The 17,848-nt window shown below is 41.5% G+C and overlaps 1 long non-coding RNA gene and 4 other non-coding genes across 20 annotated transcripts; 4 read left to right on the forward strand and 1 right to left on the reverse strand.

Moving 5' to 3' along the window:
* Positions 1 to 12: 12 nt before the first annotated feature.
* LOC127776218 (uncharacterized) lies at positions 13 to 8,825 on the reverse strand. Of its 16 annotated transcripts, none has more exons than XR_008018132.1 (8): positions 7,907 to 8,825; positions 6,949 to 7,278; positions 6,286 to 6,441; positions 5,635 to 6,180; positions 3,661 to 4,975; positions 3,017 to 3,105; positions 510 to 1,651; positions 13 to 413 (listed from the first exon to the last, which is right to left on the reverse strand). It is a non-coding gene; the product is annotated as an uncharacterized LOC127776218 (long non-coding RNA). The 16 variants fall into 16 exon arrangements; XR_008018128.1 differs by having other exon boundaries at positions 5,597 to 6,180; XR_008018130.1 differs by having other exon boundaries at positions 3,661 to 4,703; positions 4,804 to 6,180.
* A 5,878-nt stretch (positions 8,826 to 14,703) lies between these two features.
* LOC127778195 (small nucleolar RNA R44/J54/Z268 family) lies at positions 14,704 to 14,808 on the forward strand. Its single transcript, XR_008018461.1, has one exon. It is a non-coding gene; the product is annotated as a small nucleolar RNA R44/J54/Z268 family (small nucleolar RNA).
* A 98-nt stretch (positions 14,809 to 14,906) lies between these two features.
* On the forward strand, positions 14,907 to 14,979 carry LOC127778190 (small nucleolar RNA Z267). Its single transcript, XR_008018456.1, has one exon. It is a non-coding gene; the product is annotated as a small nucleolar RNA Z267 (small nucleolar RNA).
* A 639-nt stretch (positions 14,980 to 15,618) lies between these two features.
* On the forward strand, positions 15,619 to 15,722 carry LOC127778193 (small nucleolar RNA R44/J54/Z268 family). The gene has a single exon (XR_008018459.1). It is a non-coding gene; the product is annotated as a small nucleolar RNA R44/J54/Z268 family (small nucleolar RNA).
* A 667-nt stretch (positions 15,723 to 16,389) lies between these two features.
* LOC127778192 (small nucleolar RNA R44/J54/Z268 family) lies at positions 16,390 to 16,493 on the forward strand. Its single transcript, XR_008018458.1, has one exon. It is a non-coding gene; the product is annotated as a small nucleolar RNA R44/J54/Z268 family (small nucleolar RNA).
* The last annotated feature ends 1,355 nt before the right edge of the window (positions 16,494 to 17,848 follow it).

Raw genomic sequence — 17,848 nt, forward strand, 5'->3', positions numbered from 1 at the left:
ATGTAGTTTAGCAGGCACCGTAAGAGCTACCATGCAGACCTAATTAGCATGGCAATGGGCACAGAACAGCTTGGAACACCATGTCCATGAGACAGAAATATGGTAATTTCCTGTTACCAAAAGGATTAGCATATTACAACATAGGTTCGCGATATAGCTTTCACAGGGCATTTATCGTTGCTTCCATGTGAATTTTCTTGTAGAAATGGAAGATGCAGACTGGTTGGAGATGGATGTTATTTTCTGCTGCAAACAAAGTCCATTCTTTCTTTTAGATTGTAATGACCATCTGTCGAGATGCAAAAGAACATCGTCATTGGATCACCACCTGCTGTTTAGACCTGATTATCGATGGCTGTTCTGCGCCGCATAAATGGCTGTATGTAGTTTTCTTAGTAATCTCTGGCAAAGTACTTGGATGGAAATGATTGTCAGCGAATCGATATAGCTATGAAAAGAATAATAATATCTATTAGAGTAGGTAAAAAACAACAGCTGGAAAAACTCACCTCTATCTTGCTCGATGAATGTTTTGTTCATGGTGACAGCATAGAATTTGCTTGAACGGGCGAGGTGTATTGTTTGATGTCTGAGATGTATTCCTTGATTTCAGATGTCACTTGGACATTTTTCGCACAAAAGCACAGGTCTTCAAACGTGCGTTTGGGAACACCTACACCTTTTTCTGTGCAGATCTTTTAAATTGTTGGGAGAGAGGGCAATCACATAACTAAATAATTGTTTTGTTGAGATGTATATGGGTAAGGTTTTGCGCAGTGCTGGTAAAGAAAATCTTTTTTTTTGTTTATTGTTCTATTTGTTAGCCTTTGAAGATAAAAGCTAAGAAAATGGTAAATCAGAATGTCACTTTTCACTGTGAGCTATATAGAAGTATTTTGCACAGCGTGATCTAAGAGCAAGCTGACCTGAATGACAAAGGAACGGATAGCAAATTTACTTGTTTTTTTGATGTTCGAATGCACAGGGGCTGGTAATTCTGTTTCAGTGTCAGATGACGTGCCTGAAACGTTAACATTCAGTTAGTTTTAAGTAGAGCTGTCTATAGACACATGGAGTTAAACGTAAACATAAACAGATAAACACATATATGGATAATTGTAAATATGAAATGGTAAAAGGAAGCCTTCAGTTGAGCTGTTAGATACGATAACTGTTTTGTTTTTTGCAGGAGCTTGTTCCCTGAGAACTGCATGTCTGGAGTGATGATCATCGAGTTGTTTTTTATGCCATAGCTGGAGTTAGCGCGCAGGGGAAGCTTGCTACGGCTGTCTCTGTCTAAAAGCAGCACATCAACCATGGACGAAGAAAGAAACTTGAATACAATGTTTTGTCCGAAACGAGCCCAACACACTGAACAAAATGTTTCCATCCCTTGCAGATAAAAAACGATCCCAATATTTCTTTTAACGTGACAGTCTGTGGTGAGATATCTAGTGCAAAAAGAGTTTTTTTTCCCCATGTCTTGCTTTGCAACTTCGTGCAAGTTTGTCTAAACAACATTGCATCAATAACGAGCGGCAAATCAAGGCTGGTATTTAAAAAGAAAAGGTAATTTTTACTCACAAAACGCTTCTGGCTTAGCGGAGTGAATTTTAGCATAGATGATGTAGGCGTATCCATGGGTAAGAACCTGCAACATATGTTGGGTTTGTGTCAATATCTGGGTGAAGGCAACAAGCTATAAAATAGTATAATATCTGAACTGAAAGAAGCAGAACTGTAGACAATGAGTATTATGTATGTTGACTTGCGTTATATCGAAATGTAACATAAATTAGGGCAGTAAAAAGGATGTATATGAAGGGTTTTTTTTCCTATTGCTTGATGTAACGTAATATATATTAGTAATGCAAACAATGTTCTGACTTCTGAGACAATGAAATATGAGTGAATTTATTGATGGGCAGTGAAATATTATTAGCTGAATGGAATAAAATAGCATATTACAATAATTGAGATAAAACATCTACTGACGGGCATAAGAGAATTTTATAGTAGTAATCATGATAATACGTTAATGGAGGTGAATATTTCGGAATTTAATTGTAACAGAAAGTATCAAGGAATGGACAGATGAGTTTCTTATTTTGTTGCATGATCGTATAGGGCAGTGAAACAGGGTCACGCAGCGCGGCTAAACCGGTAGCAGCTAGTATGAGTACGAATTGGTTCCTAGGGTTACTGCGGATAACAGGGTTGCTTTCGTTGCACCGTGGGCATTTAGCTGAGGCATAATTTATCTGATGATGCTAGAGAAGATAAATATCAACAAAAAGAGGCATAATCTAGCAGCTTATCATGCACATCTTATAATGACAATGTAATTTTTGTGAATTATTTGAACATCAATTTTCTGAATGAGATAGCTGTACTGGAGATTTCGTATTAATTTTGGACAGGCTCTGAGTTTGCTTCGAGGACTGCCTAAAAACTGAAATACCATCACATTTTCTCAATTTAAAATCAGTTTTATTTAATCATGAACCTAAAGCTAAATCTTTGAACTTAAATATATTAAAAAAATGTTGAATCTGCTGTGGCGCATGCACTGTTACATCTCAAAGATCACTTGATCATGCTATAAAAAATCATCCTTTACTTCATAGAGCATCGAAATTATAAGTGTCATCATAAGCTTTGAACAAGGAAGATGAAGCTCTGAATATAATGATAAACTGAATGCACATCATAAGTGTCATCCTGAGAATGATGGTGATTATAATTATTTTTCATATGTTACATTATTGAAGCTATAATGTGAAACTCATGATTACTTGTAAATATAGCAACAAAAAGGAACTACTTTTCATGTACTGTTAACTAAAGGACCAGAATAGCATAAGAGGGGAAAAACTAATATGAAAACCTCCTGTAAAGTAAACGGCACCAAGTTGGTTATTTGGTTCAGTCAACAATCTAAAGAAGAATTGAATAGACCAACAAATGTACTTCCATCCCAAGATGCGCATAGTAGAATAAATTGCATAGAGCTCACCTAGCCTAGCTTTATTTGCACCATTCTCTTATGCTCTTGCCATCACCATCATCACAAATTGGAGTAGGAACATGGTGAGATCTCATGTCCTACAAAGCAGACATTGTGATTTAGGAGAGGAGAGCAAGAACATGTAAATAAATAGGATAATTCTTTATAAAATAAACAGGAAAGATGGATGCAACAAATGCTCTTCTGCAAACAGGGAATCCTACTTGCATTCAGCGCAAGATATCCCAACAGGAGGCTCAAGTGATTATCAGACCACCAAAATTTTAACATATATATCTTTTGATTTTTTTTTCCTTCCATGCAGCAAGTTATGGAAATTACTGCAGCTACCCTGGTTTAGTGAGCAAGCACATTCAAGTTTTCATATCCACCTCTTTTCATGGAATACCAAACGATATAACATCTTGATGGAACACAAATGCACATCCAGGCCAAAACGTTAGAAGCAAATTCGAAACGCATACAAAATATTGCTAACCACCAATTTAATACTTCAATTTTCCTTTAAATCAATTGAAACAAATGTTATCTACTCAGGTGGACATGGATAAGAAAAACAAGAAACAAAAAAAAGGGATTCATGTGAAGGAATAATCAATCACCATCAATGATGGAATTGATGGATGTCTGACCTTTCACGCTGCTATTGTCCACCTAACCATATTTTCACTTGAGCCTGAAACCAAAAGGAATAAAAAACAGGGCCCAAGATACAACCCTTGAGAAGGAGATTAGTGGCTAACTTCATGCCATTGCAAAAGGCCAAACGCAACACATTCAAACCTTTTCTCCCAGGAATCACATATAAAAAGCTAGGAAAGCATCTTATATTATACTGCTACATGGAAAATAACAATGCAGCATGTATTAAGTCATGCAATCTACCATACATCAAACATCAGATCCTCTATCCGAAAGAAGCAAGGTAACAATAGGGAAACTATTTTAACAGCTCGAGTTGACGTCCACCCATTTATTGCATGTCATCTAAATGGTTATGAAAAATTTTCAAAAAAATTGACAAGATAGATCAATATGTAACATATCACTCTACAAACATGCAAGTTCAAATTCAACTTCTACAAGTTGTAACAAAAATAACAAATTTAACTGTAAATATACATATAGTAATTTGAGTTTTGTTTGTTATTTTTGTTATAACCTGGAGAAGTTAAATTTGAACTTGCATGTTTGCGGAGTGATATGTTACATATTGATCTATCTTGTCAATTTTTTTTGAAAATTTTTCATAACCATTTAGATGACATGCAATAAACGGGTGGACGTCCACTCGAGCTATTAGAATCCATCTCCGGTAACAATATAATTCTTTCCAACAAGCATACATATGTTGGAACCTCTAATGTATCTCTTAGATGTATTAAGAACAAATCACGTTTAGAGGAAAATTAATATCTAGCAGGAAGCAAAGAAATAGTTATTGAAATGATTAAGAAACTGTAGGGAATACCTTCTGTACTCAGATGCCATGACTGATGTTATGCCATTCTTGTCGTAATACACCTCTGTCTGCACCTCATTAAGCACCATCTTGCCGTTAGTAGCACTCCTTATCTTGGACAATTCAATACACCAGCACTATACAGTATTTCCAAGCATCAATTCAACTAACAGCTCATCAGTGCGGTTCACTTGTTCCACTAATTCCTCAAACCTGCTAATAGACAGCAGAAGATGCACATTGAATACAATGTCGATGATCTGGTTCATGATGCACCCATCAAATGTCTGGAGCTAGCTAGGAACTGATTCACCTAATGTCTCGGTATCGCCTTGATGTCTGTCTGACTTGGTCTATGGCTGGGGCAAAGTGGCCACATCAGTGAGTTTACCCGCCTGAGGATGGAATCATCAGGGATAGGACATCAAGCTGTCAATTGTCGTGGCTGTTGTACTCCAGTACTCCACTACGAACACGTAGCATTCCTGCACTTTTGCAGAGGCAAAAAGAGAAACCATGAGAAAACAAAACCAAAGCAACAGATACAATGAATCCTCCAATTCCATAGCCACACCTACAGTTGTAATTTTAGCAAATGATTTTGCCTCGCAAATCTTAAGGCCAAATGAGGCATAGCACAAAGCATCTTTTATTAACATTTCTGAGGATTATGCAAAAATAAAATTCATAAACAATTTTTAGATAAGTAAATTATTGGCATTATCTAGAGCATAAATATATGGGATATGGAAGTATGCATGGCATTGCGTGCTTAACAATCACATATTTATGTAGACACTTTGGTAGAATAAAACATAACTTTAATTTTGTTTAGGAACACATAGCTTTCATTATTCAGGGGCAAGCAAACAGACAAGGCCCCTCGATTAGGGGAAAAAATAAATAAATAAACTCTAACTGTGAATTGGGGGAAAAGAATCACAAGCTTTTCTAACATCTGCTTCTAATTTGTACAAATCACAAAAATGTAGCAGTGCATTTGTCCTAGAAGAAATGCAAGAATAAAACAACCAACCCTAACCACCCCAAACCCTTGGTAAGTGCAAGAACAACAAAAGGTATATGGTTTATGTTTGCAACTCCACCCTCTCTTCTTCCCTCCATGTTGGTTTCCTTGGCGAACCTTCGGGAAAAAAACCTGCAAAGGAGAAACCCCTCGCACAGCCACCACCTTCCTTGACATCGGTTCTGTCACCAGCGCCGTTTCTTCGATGGCAGCAGCAACGGAGGGCAGAGCAGTGACCGTTGGCGATGGCGACGAAGGATGCAGCGGCGACGGTCATGGCGGTGGCAGAGGCGCAGACGGCTGCGCTCGCGACGGCGACGGCGACGGTGCGAGGGCGGAGGCGGAGGCGCCAGGAGAAGGCGACGCGACAGTAGCGGCAGAGAAGGTGGAGGCCGTGCGAGGGGGAGGCAAAGGCGCAGAGGGAGGCGGCCGGCGATGGGGACGGCGGGAGGCAGAGGTGGCAGCGCGATGGGGACGCGGAGGCGGTGGCGGCGGCGGGGGGAGTGGAGGCGGCGGCGCTATGTGGCGAATGGAATGATAATGCCATCATTTGGGGTGCTCCGTTTTTCCAATGGAAAAAGGAAAAAGGGAGCACCCCAAATGATGGCATTACCATTCCATTCTTTTGGAAGAAATCGTTTCGTGGAAGGCAGCAATGTTGCACTGCATCAGAAAAAAAATAAGCACATAAACAACCTTAACTGCACAAATACAGTATTAAGTAGTTACATTAATGGAAAAGCTCTTCCAAGGAGAGTTTGGACTTACCAGAGAGCAGCAATGCCAAGGATGGCAGTGAGAACAGCATTGACCAAGTCTTTCGAGAGAAACTTGAATAGAAGGTACAGAGAGAGAGAAGCATAGCACTTCCCACCAAAGGAAACCGCATAACATGCTCCTTGGACATTGAAGGTTTTGTCCCCACTAAGATACAAAAGAGCATGTGTTAAATTATATAATTCAGAGAAGATCGGTAGCACAGTGGCATCAGATCTAACATCCAAACTTTTTGGGAATAAACAAACAAACTTTTTTTCAAATAAGATAAAAATCATGCTTGAAGTGCTTTCAGTGTAAAACAACTCACAACAAAATAAATTACAAATATGTAAATTTTTCAATAAGACAAACGGTCAACCATGTGTCTAAAAGCTAACGGCGTCATGTATTAAAGAACGGAGGTAGTATGAACTGTTTCTGTGCCAAAAAACATAGAAATACTATGGTGGTTATGTATGTGACCTATGGGCAACTTCCTATTAATGTTTAGGGCCAAGATCATTTTAGTTGCAATAGAAACAAAACAATCTTAATCTTTAACAAAGATGGCTTCTCATGGTCATAACTTGAGTCGAATCAGGGGCCGAGGTCAATTATCAGTGGCATGTGGCGATTGAGAATTAGTATATGCAAGTTGATGTTGAGGCGTACCTTGCAGGTCGGCGTTAGAAGGATCAGCAGTGATGGCTTCATCAGCTCCAGTCAGGGATGCCTGCTGCCCTTGTAGATGCTATTCCCAGTTGCAGCTCAAAAGTCGCCACCTTGCCCTCCCCTTCTTCCGTCACCATAAGTGGCATGGGATGGATCAGACGAGAGGCCTCCCCCTCCTGATCACTCTATTGAACAGATGTGGTGGGTGGTGGGAGTAGGTTGGAATGGCGGCGAGCAACTGCTCTTCTGTGCTAGGCCTGGTTCCTCGTTGTTCGTCCGCATCTTCCGTTACCTCTCCTCTTGCTTCGTCTCGCCGTTGCTGCCGACCACCTTGATCATAAAACATATAGAAATGCACTTTCTATCATCAGTAATATGAAAACTACAAGAGCGTATGGTACACTATAACATGGGGAAAAAACATAGATAGAAACCGTTTTGCTCCAAAGGACAAAACAGATGACATATAATGGGAACATCAGATTTATCATTGTCTGCATAAAGTGAAATATAAATTATATTGGTTAAGGGGAAGGCAGATCACGAGCTACCGGTGAGCAAATGAGACTCCATGTTAAATGGAACCAGTAAATTCAGTATATTTATTATTTTTAAATGAACGATAATTGTCAGGATATTCTCTTTTCCAATCAGCAATACACTATAAACAAAATTCATTTGAAAGTGAAACTGACCTCTATGGTACTGATGTATGCTATAGTAGGAAGGAGGAAAACTAAACAGCAAGTATATATTCATTTTATTTTCAATTTTCTCTCTAGTTCAGTCACTTTCGAACAGATGCATAATAGCCGTTGACAATTTAGTACTGGGATATGCACATACACACATACACATATAAGAGACATGGCACTATCATTAACAATCACATCCACTAATTTCGCAAAACTGTATTTGAGCTGTAATGGTTAAAGGAAAAGGATGAAGCGATAATTACCTTGTTCTCAGCGTGCGGGAGTGGGTTCCATTGGTGGCGAAACGGATAGCAGGTGGTGCATCCATGGCAGCGAGGGATTTGTCGGCGACGTCGCGGTAGAGAAACCTAATGGCGGCATGGTGGAGAGGCAGGGGGGCGGGGGGAGGCTCAGGGGGAATCGTTGGTGGCCATTGCCGTCCGCTTGATCTGCGACCACACCTGCGGCCGGACCTGCGAGCCTCCTTGCAGGCCCTCGTCATTGGCGCACTGCTCCCCTCCGCATCCGTCGCCACCGGCTCCGCCTCCCTACGTCGTCGGCACCTTCACAGCGCCTGGGTCCCACGCCGACCATCGCAGGACAGCTGCCTGGCCACTGCCTCCGCCGGGCGCTCGGATCTGGCGCCGGGAGAACGAAGACAATGCCCGTCTCCAGATCCAAGCCGGCGAGGAGAGTGGACGACAGCGCGAGGGGGAGGCGTTCGGAGACAGCGATGCGGCGACGGCGTTGGAGGGGAAGCGGGCGGCCACGGGTAGGGTTTGGGGGTGACCGAACCGGAGCACAACGGAGGCGGAGGTGGCGACGGGGACGCGATGGATGTGACGGCGGAGGTGGAGATGACGACGGTGGCGACGCGACGCGGAGACGGAAATGACGACGGGGACGGTGCGACACGGAGGCGGAGAAGTCGGCACGCGGCGGAGGCGGAGATGACGACGGCCGCGGTGCGAGGCGGAGGCGGGGACGGCGGCGCGGAGCGGTGGTGGTGGGAGAGGAAGAGGGAGGAGAGGGCGTGAGCGGCGGCGCCGGCTAGGGTTGGGGGAGGCGTTCGGGGATGCCGACGCGATGGCGGCGGCGGCGCGAGCGGAAGGCGGATGCGGCGGCGCGAGCGGAAAGCGGAGGCGGAGGCGGAGGCGGCGGGGCAAGCGGGCGACGGAGGCGGCGGTGGAAGAGAGAGGGGGTGAGAGAGAGACGAGAGGAAGAAGGGGGCGGCGGGTTTGGGGAGTTTGTAGTGGGCGTCATTTTGCGGAAACGCCCCTATACTTTTATAATTTTACATATAGTTCCCTATCCACGATTCTTCCTCACTAACTTTGTTCGTGGGGGCATATTTGTAATTAGTAAAAATAGGAGGTCTTTTTTGAAAAAATACACCCGAGCACTATAAATACACCCGAGCACTGTAAGTACTACTGTAGCGAATCGCTGACGTGGACACGCCGAGCGGCCGCCCAGCCCGCCACACTTAAAGTTTTCTAATTTACATATAGGTCCCTATCCACGATTCTTCCTCACTAACTTTGTTCGTGGGGGCATATTTGTAATTAGTAAAAATAGGAGGTCTTTTTTGCAAAAATACACCCGAGCACTGTAAATACACCCGAGCACTGTAAGTACTGCTGTAGCGAATCGCTGACGTGGACACGCCGAGCGGCCGTCCAGCCCGCCGCACTTAAATTTTCTAATGTGAGCCTGTACAACGGAATTTGTTTACTTAAACACCGTGGGAATGCTGGAAAGTTGGGGTGCCACGTTAGATGTTACTTTTGTAAAAAAGCCTCCGCAGTTCTGTTAATTACGCATTGGTCCCCGCTGATATCCATCGTAAACCGTCGGATCTCGATCTAGGGTAGATCTGGCCGTACACGTGTCCAACTGTGCCGGCCCTTCCGCACCCGTCAAATCGTTGGATCCGGAACGGATGGTGGGGATTTCGCCGGCCTTCACCAAACCCTAGCCCCGTCGCCCCCCACCCTCGCACGCGCACTCGCCCTCCTCCCTCTGCGCGCCGCCACGCTCTCCTCCTCGGCTCCTCCCCTCGCATGCGCCGTCGCCGCCGCCGCCTCGCCGTTCTCCTGCCCTCACGCACGTTGCCTCGCCTCTCCTCGCTGTCCTCCTCCACTCGCACGGCATCGTTTCCATCGCAGACTCGCCATCTTCCTCCACTCGCGCACGTCGTCGTCATCGCAGTCTCGCCCTCCTCCAGCCATCGTCGCCGACCCACCGCTGCCTCTCCCTCCCAGTGAGGTTTAGAGGTCAGGTCAACCAAATCCGCGGCGCCACCACTCGCGTATTCTCTGTCCGCTGGCGTTTGACATGTTGGTTTTGCATCATCGATCTGCTGCAACTGTGAAAGGTCGACGCCGTCAGTCGAGGTGCCGCTCCCCTCCCTCCTGTTCTAATTCCTGTCATTGCGCCGACCAGCTGACCATTAGCACAGAGGCCGCAATGTAAGTCCGTTCTACCTCATCATTGATTATTTCCCATGCATTCACTTGAGGTTTCATAGGATCCACCATCTTGCCTTGGTCCCATTGAGTTACTCATGGGTTAGTATGTACAGCAGATTAGGGAGAGGATTGGCTTCCATTGCTGCTGTTTGCATCCGCTGTCAGGCTAAGCCATCCATTAAGTTTTATCCTCGCTGTTATGGCTGCTTGCAAGGCTGCAAGATTCAGTTGATGTCCTCACTGTTAAGGATGGCCGCAGCTCTGCAATATTCAAATGGTAATATTCTTGCTAAATTTGCCACAAATGATAAGATAAACTGAAATCCAATTATTTCCTTTGATTTTAATTGCATGCGCTATGGTGCAGTATGGTAAGAAATCCATGCACTATAGCAAGGAAGCCTGTTGGAGTCATGTATGTATGGTCTTCTCAGTTGTCGTACTTACCGATTGCTGCTGATTCTTGGTTTTTTTTTTTTGCAGTGATATGCTACTATCAGCTTTGCCGTGGTGTATGTTTGATGATGAAATCTGATGTTTCTGGGCCATTTGTTTTTCCTTGATGTTATTTGTTTTAGAACAGTGACATTTCTGCAATGTCCAGTGATAAGCTCAATCTGTTTGCATTCTGGTAAAAAAAATAGGCTGGGTTTGATGGCTTCATGCCTTGCAGAAACTGCTCAAGGTCATCGTACCTTGATCATTTTATCCTTGATTTATTCCTTCTTTAAGACAACACATGCAAATATTTGCTTTATATGTACTCTGAAAGACTGTTCATCATATCTCTCTATCATGCCTTATCAACAATATAGTTTCATTTATATTCCATTGACAAACAATTTTGAGTATTAGCTTGATCGACTGTTACTTTTGTTGATAGGTAACATATTAGTTGTTGCAAGATTAATTGTCCACACAAAACAAGTCTATTAATGCTTCTAAGGCACAAACAAGATATGAGGACATGGTGTGTGCCATGCTAATGCAGGTCTTCAGATGGGTGCACATTAAGTTCCCTACACACACTGACTATTTAAAAGAATTTTTTTTACTTTTTTTGATGGTTTCTAGCTATTTTTAGTACCATCTAAATGATCTTATTAGGCTTAAGTTTTGATATTTCTCACAGGGACCTCGCTTTCTTCAATTCGTCGACTTAGGCAGGTTGTATATTTCTATCATTGGATGAGATAACTATATCTCAGGTTAGCAATTTGCACTAAGAACTCTTGCAGATATATTATTTCATTATCTGAATATATTGATTTGTTCCTCTTTCAAAAGGTTAAACAATTATGCAATACAATATGATTTCTGTGCAAACATGTCCTGCTACTAAGCTCATCTGCCGAAAAGAAAAGTCAAATCCTGAATATATTGCCTCTCAACCTCACCCATGGTCTTTATACATACTGATGGTAGCTTTTAGTGGACTTTGTTCACTTGAAAGTGTGAATAAAACTAATCTGCAATGGAAACATATAGCGGTAAGACATCTCATTCCTCCTTTTCTTTTTCTTTTGTCTTCTTGTGCAGAAGTGGAACATATCTTTGTAAGTTCTGTTTTTCTTCCATACGAATCAGTTACTTTTCTTAAAACATCACATGAAGTCATCCTAAACTATTTAGAACTGAAATTTTAGCTACCATTGACCTATGCTGTGGCCATTGGACCTTTGGCATGCTATTTTTGTCCCTTAATTTGGTTTGTCCTCTTAGCTAGAGGCACTATAGCTAGGTTCTCTCTTTAGAAGCACTAATGCATTTTGGGGAAGTAGGGTATCTCTCCTTAGGTGTGCGAATTCAGGCACTAAAAAAACCATATAATTCTGTTATAATTTTTTTTCTACAATTGAAATAGTTATTGATAACAGAAATTAATATGCTTAACATGCTACATACATAGTCATATAACTAAAATGTGATAATTCAAATTGAAGTCTATGTACCATTGGAGCAACTACTGTGTTCCAAAACTCATATATTTTATTACAAGAGCCAAGTAGGCTTTCAGTTATTGACAGCCAGTTGGGGATAATAGGATAATGTCGGATGAGGTAGTTTTTAGTGTAGGAACTACGATCCATTGATAATGTTTCGCTGAATGCAAATTAAAGGAGGCTTAAGTGTCTACACAGATGTCTCCAGATTTTTACTATAATGTGCCAGGGTAGAATGAAAAAAGCTTGACTATGTGAAATTATTTTTTTTCTCAGCTACTTGTGTTCCAAAACTCAGATAGTTCATTTCAACAGCCATTTCTTCCCCCTTGCCCAGTCCTAATTATTTGTTGTGTTCATTCTTTCATGCTGGCTCTAATCAATCTGGCCTGCTGTTGCCATTTCCTACACATCCACTATCTTGCTCCTCCTGCGAATCAGTCAGCTAACACCATTTGATATGCACCACTACTTAAACCGTCGATCCTCCCTCTGAGTTCCGATCAGATGTTTCACATATTACATGTATATGTAGCTGATATATATGAAGCCCATGATATCTCTTATCTGTTCTTGGTTTCCTACTTATTGTAAGTTCCATAATCTTTCTTGCACAATAACCAATACTACCATGTCAATCAATGGCTATGGAACTTACTGAGAATCACAAGGAATGTTGCATATCTAGCAACAAGAAATTCTATACTTCAGTTGAAGATTTTGATATTGGCTAGAACTTTACTAGACCACAAATACACATCTTTACAATGTCTTCATTAGGTCAGTTCAGGCTCTGTGTATAACAAGCTAAATGGCAATATGTTGAGACATGCCCTGAATATAAACGGTAGTATCAATACCAGATGTAAATGGCTAAAATTGTTGATATGAATAGTCCATATTTTCTTTTTTATCTACATTTTGGGCATTTAGATAGTATTTACTTTTTTAGAATGCTATATATGTGTAATAGGTACACTAGAGAGTAGAGATAGATCAAGAGGTGCGATGCCTGTACTAGATGTGTACTCTTCTCAATTGTTATCACGAGCAGTGCTGCTTGAGAAATCATCAAGTTCAATATGTACCTTATGGGTTATTATGTGTTCTTGATGCTATCAGCCTTATTTATGGTCTCTTTTTGTTCTCAGATGGTATCAATCAATATTATTAATGGTTTATCTTTTCTGGAAGTACTTTGTTTGTAGGTAACTAGATAACCAAAACAATTGGAGCTGATGACATATGGGATTTCGAAAAATGCACATGCTATATATGTGGAGTCTGGAGATATGTTTTTTTTTATTTGACAGGAATCTAGAGATGTGTATGTTCACTAGATGAATGTTTGTTCATTACATGTGCAATAATTATATTGCAAGGCTCAGAACATTGAGTTGATCTTTTAGCTAGAAAATCATACAGCCATACTAGCTAATTTATACTTATAATTTGGTCCGCCTTTGTGCTAAATTATGTGTGCACAACAAAATGTTAGCTTACATATAGTTCTTATCTCATGTATGATTACAAATTACCAGCTGACAACTTCCTTTTATTCATCATCTTAAGCACACGCGCTGCGTAGCGCGTGGGTATTGCTAGTAAGTTCTTACATGTATTGTTGTCCTTTCCGTAACAATGGGCTTCTGGCCCTTTTCCTGTTACTAATTGATTAATTAGATTAATAAATTGTTCATAAGCGCGCATCTTTATTGTTGATCATGAGATTTTTTTTAGAAAATTATTGATCATGAGATTAGTATTAGTAACTAAGCAAACATGCGACTGTAGCGCCATGGCGTCATCTTTGCCTATATGTGGGCCAAAGTGTAATCTACGTGGCTTGATTTCTGTCCAATTTGTTCATAATCCCAATTCATTCAAAGGTGAATCGGATTCATTGAGGCTCCCATCCGATCGTCTAAATAGCCAAAGAATAAGTCAAAATTTAAATTTTCAAACTTAATTTTAAAATTGATTTTAAGATATTTTTAACATTGGCTTTTAAATCATCAAGAATACATATATAAAAGTTTAAACTATATATTTATTTTTATTTTCTAATAAGCCGTTTTGGTTTATTAGGGAAAAAGACAAATGACGGGCCTGAGCTATCGATGGGCCTGATTAGCTAGCCGAATTCAATGACGGGAAAGAGTCACATAGATGGGCCGAATTTGTAGACGAAGAGAAATTTCGGCCTGAATTCGGTGACAGATATAAGACAGCGCGAACGCAGCGTGAAAACGCCGCCGCCGCCGCCTCCTCCAAAGCCAGCGGCATCCCCATACCCTAGGTCTAGCGCCATTTCCATACTCCCGCCCTCCCGCGCGCTGCTCCTTCCCTCCTAGTGGCCGCCGCCGCCGCCGATTCGCCGCCGCCACTTCGCCCGCACCCGGTTGTCAGATCTGTGATTTCTATGTTCGGTTTCTCTGCTATTTTCCCCCCGGCTGATGGATTCTTTGCTTCTCAGTCTCAGATCTGGTTTCTGCAGATGCTTCTCCAAATCGATGGCATGTTTTGGTGTTTTTTGTTTTTCCGTGTTCACCGATTGATGCGTGCATGCCATGCCATAGTCGGTATTCATCCTAGTTCTCGATTCGTATGACTCCCTTCCTTTTTCCCTTACTAGAGTAGAGCAGATTAGCAGATGACGAGAATCGAGACAAGGTGTCTGCAGCGCCCCTCGATCCGAGTCGGGGAGCGCGATAGCATGATGACTCCGTCTAGGGGAATCTCTGATGCAATATACGTCAGTTTCGCCCTTGCATTTCATCTTTGAGCGTCTTGTGATCTTCATCTCCTGTCTTTTTTCTCCCTTTTCTTCCGTGTTCTTTATGCTGGTAAAGTTGCCTGTGATGGTGTTAAATATACTTTGAGCTTTCAGCTATGAAAAATCATTTTAATCTGAGGCACTCCGATTCCATTACTCCATTGTTGGTGATGCCATTGCATTTGTGAGCTAGTAGTAGCTATGAAATGAAGATGCTTATGAAGTAGCCAATTAACTTGTGCGAATAGAGGTTTACTTATTTTGGAAGCTTAATTTTTTTTCTTGTTTGTGGGAGATTATAAGTTAACTTGCTTTGTTGGGGCATCTTGATCTGCAAGCCTAATGATTACTGATGTTTGTAAGAACGGAGATCTGAATGCGCTCCTCCGTCGAAGCCCGCTTGGTCTATGTGGTGGATTATGAAGTAGTACTGTACTCCCTCCGTTTCCCATAATATTCCATCAATTTCATGATGTATGTTCCATTTTCACATGTCCCTCTCATTGTCATTCTCTTCCACTTCCACCCAGCAGGCTTAAGCAGGCTCCGGGGATGCGTATGTAGACGCAAGTGTTATGAAGGCTCTGACGGATTAAATAATGCCCCCTTCAGGATTCATGGCTTTCTTATAAGTGCAATTGGTTAATTCTAGTTTTATGTGGATGACATGATCTTCTCAGTGTCCACGACAGATTTTGATTTTGACAGCTAATATGCTGTCAGCTTGCTAGTGCTACGTGAATTTGGTTTATTGTCTTCATATCTTGCAAGATTTCACTACGAATTTGGCATATGATGAGAAGCAGGACAAGATCACCTGCAGCATTCCTGATCCAAATCAGGGACGCAATAGCATGATGACTCTGTCTAGGGGAATCTCTGATGCTAATACTCCTATCTGTTTTTATGGCTTCTTGGATTTTGCATCCCTTTCCATGTGAAGCACTGATGCGTTTTCGATTTTGATGGCTATGATGGTGTTATATGTACACAAGCATTTTGCAACTAAAAGTAACTAATCCGAGGCATTTTGTTGCTGACATAAAGTTGTTCTGATCTTCCAGCCTGATGATTGCTCTTGTTTGCACTAAGAACGGAGATCTGAATGAGCTTTTCCGTTGAAGCCTGCTTGGCCACTTGGTTGATCATGTGAATAATCCCTCTGAATTTTCTCTCAGGGTTAAATGAAAATAAACCCTGACATACATGCATGCACAAACATATATATCCCTCTGATTATCTTCCACCAAGCAGGCTAAATGGGCTCCGGAGAGGAACATGTAGATGCAAAAAATATGAAGGCTTTGGCAGATTGATTGGATGGTGTCTCTAGATTCCTTGTACTTCCTTAATAATCTTGGTTCTTTGAAACTTCGGTGCTGCCTGCTTTCCATGCATGCAGCCAGTGCTGTTGTTTACTGCCATTTGTTTTTGTCTTCCAAAAATCAACTTTAACTTTGGATGGATCTGGGAACGTTGCTAGTTTCTGTCGATCCTTATCATTGATAAAACATGATTAATGTTGCAACTTTTAACATTTCATGACATGAGTGATGTTAGCATATGATGAGAAGCAAGACAAGAACATCTGCAGTGCATCTGAATCAAATCAAGATGCAGCAACATGATGACTCATGTCTAGGGGAATCTCTGATGCTATTGTCACTTTTTATTCATTCTCCTGCACTATGCTCTGTTCTTCCTGATGATTACCATTACCTTACTTTGCACTAAAAATGGTTATTTGAAAATATGCTTCTCCTTTGAAGCTTGCTTGGCCTCTGGTGAAACATATAGTACTTCCTCTGTTTCTAAAAAGATTAGTTAGATTTTCTCTTTGTAAATTGCGTCACAAGTCCGTACATATGCACACATCTTTTTACCAAGATGGCTAAGGTGGACTCATAGTGGATTTATCTATACCTGCAAGTACTATGAAGGCTTTGGTGGATGCATATAATGCTCCTAGTAAAATTTATTTGCACTAGATTTGGTGGATGATGCATAGAATTTGTAATGCTGCCTAATACTTCTCCATTATATGCTAATTTGCTAACTAATCAACTAGGAAAATACAATTTATAATTTATTGTGAAAATGTTCATTCTTTTGGTTTCATCGTGTGAGATTAGGACTTGAGTGCTTGGGGCATTGCCATTGGGGGCATTCTGATCTGCTGGCCTGATGATTACTAGTGTTTGCACTAAAGAACGGAGATCTGAATGTGCTTGTTCGTTGAAGCCTGCTTGGCCACTCCGGTGATCAGCTTCTGCCGATGCTGTACTACTACTACTCCAGTTGAAATTGCACTGGCTGCCATTTTTGTCATGCCGTGTGCTTGCTGAAATTTTGACAAATTGACCCTTTTTGAAAACTTATTTTCCCCCTGTGCTCGCTCTGATTCTTCCACCAAGTAGGCTGAGCAGGCTCCGGGAAGCAGATTTGTAGATGCAAGAAATATGAAGGCTTGACTGGTCAGAATGCCCCCGGATCTAACAATTTTATGTTGTGTCGTTTGATCACTTCAAAGCTAGGTTTTGTGGACGCTGGTTGCTGATTGTCATTGGTCTTTGGGTCTATCCTAACCACAAGTTGATTTAAGCTCTATTCTTGGTTGCTGATTGCCATTGGTTTTTCAGTTTCTCTTAACTGCAGGTCGATTTAAACTGTTCGTTGCATCTCCTTTGTTTAGGATGTGCCAAATTTAATATTGGAGCTGTGGGTGCTTCCTATTTTTAATAGAAGGACAGCAGCAACAAATTTCACAGGAGCAGCAAAAAGAGTTGCAGATTCAGATCAGGTGCTTTGTGTTTTTAGGCCATTTACAATGCAAGGACGAGGCGTGTGGCAATGTAGAGCCTGTGTTGCAACTAATTTGCGAGATGAATCTTTTAAGCCTAATTGCTCTATGATTTGATAATTTGCTATGACAGATTAATTAAGCTTAATAAATTCATCTCGCGGTTTATTGATAGATTCTGTAATGTAATTAGTTTTTTTTTAATTAGTGCCCGA

Source organism: Oryza glaberrima, chromosome 6 (genome assembly GCF_000147395.1).
Source record: "Oryza glaberrima chromosome 6, OglaRS2, whole genome shotgun sequence".
NCBI lineage: Eukaryota > Viridiplantae > Streptophyta > Magnoliopsida > Poales > Poaceae > Oryza > Oryza glaberrima.